The 5,553-nt window shown below is 45.1% G+C and overlaps 1 long non-coding RNA gene across 2 annotated transcripts; it reads left to right on the top strand.

The window, feature by feature from the left end:
* Nucleotides 1–1,757: 1,757 nt before the first annotated feature.
* LOC132083738 (uncharacterized) lies at nucleotides 1,758–5,348 on the top strand. 2 transcript variants are annotated; one of them, XR_009419979.1, is made up of 6 exons: nucleotides 1,758–1,982; nucleotides 2,607–2,670; nucleotides 3,368–3,443; nucleotides 3,561–3,722; nucleotides 4,212–4,329; nucleotides 4,915–5,348. It is a non-coding gene; the product is annotated as an uncharacterized LOC132083738 (long non-coding RNA). The 2 variants fall into 2 exon arrangements; XR_009419978.1 differs by lacking the exon at nucleotides 3,561–3,722.
* Nucleotides 5,349–5,553: the final 205 nt, after the last annotated feature.

Here is a 5,553-nt window from a genome sequence, read left to right as displayed (position 1 = left end):
AAATGTGAATATTAATATGAAAAAAATATTTTTTTAAATATTTAATTTTTTTTTTTAAGAAATTGTTGAGGTTTTGTTTTGTTTTGTTCTATTAGATTAGAGGCAGAAGTTTTTTTTTTCCTCTTCCCGGTTGTTTTGGGGCATTTATTTCAGAGCAGTTTTCGGCGGGGGTCGCCCCTGTTGTTTTTTGCCGCCTTCGCTGCCCGCAGCCCCGAGGCGCGCTGCGCCCCCGGCTGGGGCGGGCGGCAGTGCTGCCGCCTTGTGGGCAGAGCGCGGTACTGCAGCCCTGCACCGAGAGGCCGCCACCTTGGGAGTGGCGCGTCGCGGGTGTCGCGGACTTTTAATTGACCTTCTCAACAGGGCGGCGAAAAGGGCGGGGAAGTGGAGGACCGGGGTGGGTGTCAGTGGACTGCCTGCATGGAATACCGACCCCGGCGCGGCCCCGGTGGTATTTTCTGTGACGTTTCAAGTGTACCCGACACATGCTGTGGTCTCAGCGGCGCCGCGGGCGGGCGTATTTCGGCGGGTTTGTGACAGGCATGTGGGTAAACGCCTCGCTGTGCCGGGGTCCTCTGACAGCCGCTTTCCCGCCCTGAGGGAGCCGAGCCGGGCCGAATTGTTCCGAAGAGCCGAAGAGCCGAGTGTGGGCGAAAATAGCCGAGTTTCCCCGAAGAGCCGAGTGTAGCCGACAACAGCCGAGTTTCACCGAAGAGCCGAGTGTGGCCGAAAATAGCCGAGTTTCACCGAAGAGCCGAGTGTGGCCGAACACAGCCGACTTGAGACGAAGAGCCGAGTGTGGCCGAACACAGCCGACTTGAGACGAAGAGCCGAGTGTAGCTGAACACAGCCGACTTGAGACGAAGAGCCGATGATAGCCGAGTGTAACCGATAGCCGACTGTAGCCGACATTGGCCGCATTTAGACAAAGAGCCGAATATGACCGACTTTAGCCCAACCGGGCCGAGTTCAGCCGAAGAGCCGGAAAAGCCGAATTTAGACGAAAAGCCGAACCGAAACGATTTTACACCTAAGCCGAACCAAGCCTAATTTAGCCGAGTTTATTTAAACAGAACCGAACGATGCCGCATCGCTCTGCGCGCAGAGCGCCGGTGCAGACGGCAGGGGGCGGTGTATAAAGCGAGTATAAAATATCAACTGTATATAAGAAGGAATAAAAAGCTCTGTGTCATGTGCAGCAGTAGAAAATTTCAGGCTCCCAGGGAATAAATAGTTTTCTTTCAATCATTATAGTTTTGGGGTTTTTTTTACTCCCAGGTAGCCTGAAAGTTACTACTGCTGCTTTTTGATTCTAAAGCTAGGAAGGAAAACCAAGATTACAAATACAAGAAAAAGAAAGGGAAAGGGAAAGGGAAGGGGAAAAAAAGGAAAGGAAAGGAAAGAAAGCAGGAGAGCAGAAGGGAAGGGAAGGGAAGGGAAAGGGGTGAAAAACAGCGTTAAAAAAACAAAAAGAGTTGGAGGGGAAAAGAGAGGGCATTCGGGAGGAGCGGTCCTGCCTCAGGTCCTTCCCCGCCCTGGGGCGAAGGACCCGTTTGATGCCCGGGAGGGACTGCAGCTCCCGGTGGCGGGGGACGGAGCCGTGGCTGTCAGCCCGAGACTCCAACTCCCGGCAGGCCCTGCTGCCGGCGCGGCGTGTGACGCAACGGCTATCGCGGCACATGAGTGGCTACCAGCCCGAGACTCCAACTCCCGGCAGGCCCTGCTGCCGGCGCGACGTGTGCCGCAACGGCCGACGCTGCCCGGCATTTTTCTCTAAATCGGCAGTAAATACAGCTGAGTAAAATTAGCTTGGTTTTCTTCCTTCTTTTTTAACTGAATTGTTTTTATTAAAAATCCTATTTGAATATGTAGAAAAAGTGGGGATGTCCTGTAATATATCCTAGCTTTTCTTGTTTATAGGGTGCTCAGAAAACATGCGTCCCTTAGAGTCCCTCAGAAAGGTTCTCAGTGCGATCTGTACCAAGGTATGTATTTACTAATAAGTGATCCCTTTAGATATTTGCCTGTGTACCTTTTCCTGTAATTCAGAGCTTGCGTTCTGTGGGTTTTATGATAAACCTGTAAAATATGTAAGAATGCTTTTGCAAGTCTGAATCGTTGAAGGCAGCAGTAAGTGGATTTAGAGCCTGTTCTTGACCAGACAACGGGAAAAAGTGTGACTTTGATGCTGAACTTGTTTTTTTCATTTTTCATTTGACTTGTCTGGAATGATTTAGGAATAGAGAGAGCTAGAAAAAGAGAGAAATAGAATTGGTTATTGAGCACTCCTCAAATGCTCACCACGATTCAGTGTAGAGCCGAAGTGAAGGGTGATGGAACAGAGCTCTGTGCTTTAGAAGGAAATAAATTTAAACCTGACCTCCGCACAGAGTCTCACTAACTTCTTTTGTTTTAAAATACAAAATATGATTAGGAAGTGTTGGAAGTTAGTGTTTTGGGAAAGAAACGGCAGTTCCACAGAACATTCCATTTAACAGAGGCTCTAGGAAGGATTCATGTTTTAACTGCTGTCACTGCAATCAGTTGGTGGTTCAGCCTTGAAATGTGCACTTGCCCTTCTATAAAGCACTGTTTTGTTTGCCTTTCAGTGCTATGAGTCTTGATAAATTGGAGAAGAGCCCAAGAGAAATTTTTCATCCCTTGATATAAAAGGTAGGAAGTGACTTTTTTTGGTTTGGTTCTTTTTCTTTATTATTTCCTGGAAATAAAAGTAATTAAGTATAGGTACTACTGGTTTGTTTCTTCCAGTAGCAGATGATAACAATAGCAGTAGTAATAGTAAAAATAATAATAGAAATAATAATAATAGCAATGTAATACTACCTAAACTGTCTTTATCCATTGAACTGGCCATTTCAAATCAAAACTTCTAAACACAAATCAAACCATCATCCTTGTAGAATCTTTCACAGCAGTGGGCTATAGATCCTGGTTTTGTTGACAGGATTTATTGGTTCTGGAAGAGCAAGAGGGAAGTACAAGCCTAACTACTTCTAGCTCACAGACCCATCCAGTGAATACTGCTTTGTGTTTTGGTGGGCTTGTGATGACTTTGAAATCAATTGCTCATTCCAGCAAAAAAAATTAATGTTTTTTTGAACCTGACAGCAGAAATAACTTTAGGCACCAACTTAATAATAACAGATCACCAATTTAAGTTCATAATTTTATGCTGTACTATCAAAGTTTAAAGGTAAATTTTTACTTATTAGGAGATGGTATAAAGTGTATGTTCCAATGTGTTGGATGTATGCAAAGGTACATACGTACCCGAAAGTTCTTAGAGGAAACAAATTTTTACGTCTGCTGTTTGATTGTTTATCATACAATATTTGGTTTTATTTCCCAGGGATCGGTGAATTTTAACTTTGGAGTCCTCTGTGCTAAGGATGCTCAGCCTACAGATGATGAAATGTTCAGTAATGGTGAGTTTTTCACCTTCTCTTTAATTGCTATGCTGATCTGAATAAGAAAAAAACAAAAGCAAGAGAAAAAAAAAGGATGGTTTATTATTTTTTACGCTGTTATGTTTGTTTCCTCAGTATTTGCTGCAGCTCTGCGAACCCAAGCTTTGGGTTCCTTCTGTCCCACTGGGAGTTGCCCAGTTTGGTTGCATCTGGTGAAATTCACCCTGAGACCCTTACAGAACTAGCTCAAACTACGTGAGAGCCATTTGCAGTTCTCTCCAGACACCTGGAGAATGGGTGATGTTTCTGAGGGTCTGGCAAGTATACTTGTATCAAAACTCAGTCTGTGAAATTTCTGGGGAAAACCCTTCTGTGTCCTGAAGGGTTCAAACTCTGGTGAGGATCCAGTTATCAGGTGCTCACCTGGATGGTTCCAGCTCTTAAAGTGAACACTTGTACTCTTACCCTGTAGTTTACATCTATTGTATTTTTGTTATTTTGCAAGATTTTACGGCTTTGCAAAATATTGTGCATTTCACTCTTTGGAACCTCTCAGATCGTTCTTTGGTGCAGCACCACCCCATGGGACACTTGGCTGCCGTCCTGAAGGGGTTGGTCGCTAGAATTGTAAATCCTGGAGAGTTTGTAAGTCTTCTGTCCCCAGGGAGGTACCATGCTTTGTTTACTTTTGTTCTGTTTGTTAGGCGCTGCTTCTCATTGGAAGTATGAATTTCAAACTACCCTGTTCTTATTTTAACTGTTTTCCTGGTTCTCTCCCTACGGCAGGGAAAGACTCTCGTATCCTTGTCGTCGGGCTCGGTGCTGTCCAAGAAGATGCAGAGACTAAAAAAATCATAAGAAGCAAAATATGACTGCAGGGAAAACAAGCTGGAGAGAACAAAAGGTGATATTGTTATCCTTACCTTGTATTAGAAACATCCGCTGTGCTTTGATGCTGGCAGCTGCCAGGGGCTTGTTAGCTCTTTGTAGGCAGGTGTAGGTGTTCACTTGTAGGTTTTTTCTCTGGACAAGTCAATTCAAACTTTGCTAAGCTTATATTTGCAAATTACTCTCTAGCACAGTCCAGCATGACATTTTTGAATGTTGTAAAAATACCATGTTACTTGGAAATTGCTAATGATGAGAAGCTTTATGGATGTCAGGGTTGGGAGATGTGAGAAGAATTTTGAGGGGATGTTAGACTGAAATAAAGCACACTTGAAGCTGGACTGGCACGCTGGCAGATCCCCTATTAAACAGTAGTGCTGAGATTAGCCTGGGGGTTGCCCATTGTTTCTGTAGAAATAAATGTTTTCTGGTCTTCAGAGGTAAGCTGCTTTGAAAAGCTGGAAGGCACAGCATAGTGACAATCCGTGTGCTTCGCATTAAAAATAGATTTCAGAAGGGTCCTAGGCTTTTGTCTTTTCCTAGAAGTCGATGTAATCCTATTGAGGAGTTTTTAATTCTGTGCTGCCATGTCATCGATCAGGGCCCTGTCGTACTAATCATCATACAGATGCAAAACAAAAAATCAGACCCTGTCCCGACCACTTAGAGCCCAGAACACGATTTCCTCAGGCTGCCATTTGTGTGCCATCGGTACTCACCATGGAAGCGAGCTGGGGATTGTTGCACCCGTTGGGAACAAACCGCTTCTCGTCACACAGTAATGGAATTGGGACGACGCCTCAGCCAGCCCCTCTCTCCTGAATCTGCAGCAGAGCAGTTCCAGTCCATGCGGGCAATCCAGTTCCTGACGATCTGAGCGCACGGAGCAGCGCTCAGCTGCTGTGGGGGGCTCAGGGAAGGCAGAGTGTGCATTGTCATCTTCCTGAACCTACAGACGCGAATCAAAGTGAGAAGCCACAGGGTGGAAATCAGTCGCATATATGCTAAATAAAACTTGCAGGTTTTTTTTAAGAATTGTTTTTGCTTGTTCTTTGTTGTGCTTCTGTGCTTAGAAAACCTCCCTTTACAATCAGTTCAGTTCATCAGTTGAACCTTTGTTTGCAGACTCTCACTGAGCAGAATTTGTTGCAGACTCAGTGCACGCTGTGCTGGCCTCCTGGGAGTGTGAGGAGCTCATGTGTGCTACTTTTTGCTTTAGGACGCTCTGAGGTATTTATTC

Source organism: Ammospiza nelsoni, chromosome 1 (assembly GCF_027579445.1).
Source record: "Ammospiza nelsoni isolate bAmmNel1 chromosome 1, bAmmNel1.pri, whole genome shotgun sequence".
Classification (NCBI taxonomy): Eukaryota; Metazoa; Chordata; class Aves; order Passeriformes; family Passerellidae; genus Ammospiza; species Ammospiza nelsoni.
The sequence above is the reverse complement of the archived record's forward strand: the minus strand, read 5'-3'. Positions and strand labels throughout refer to the sequence as shown.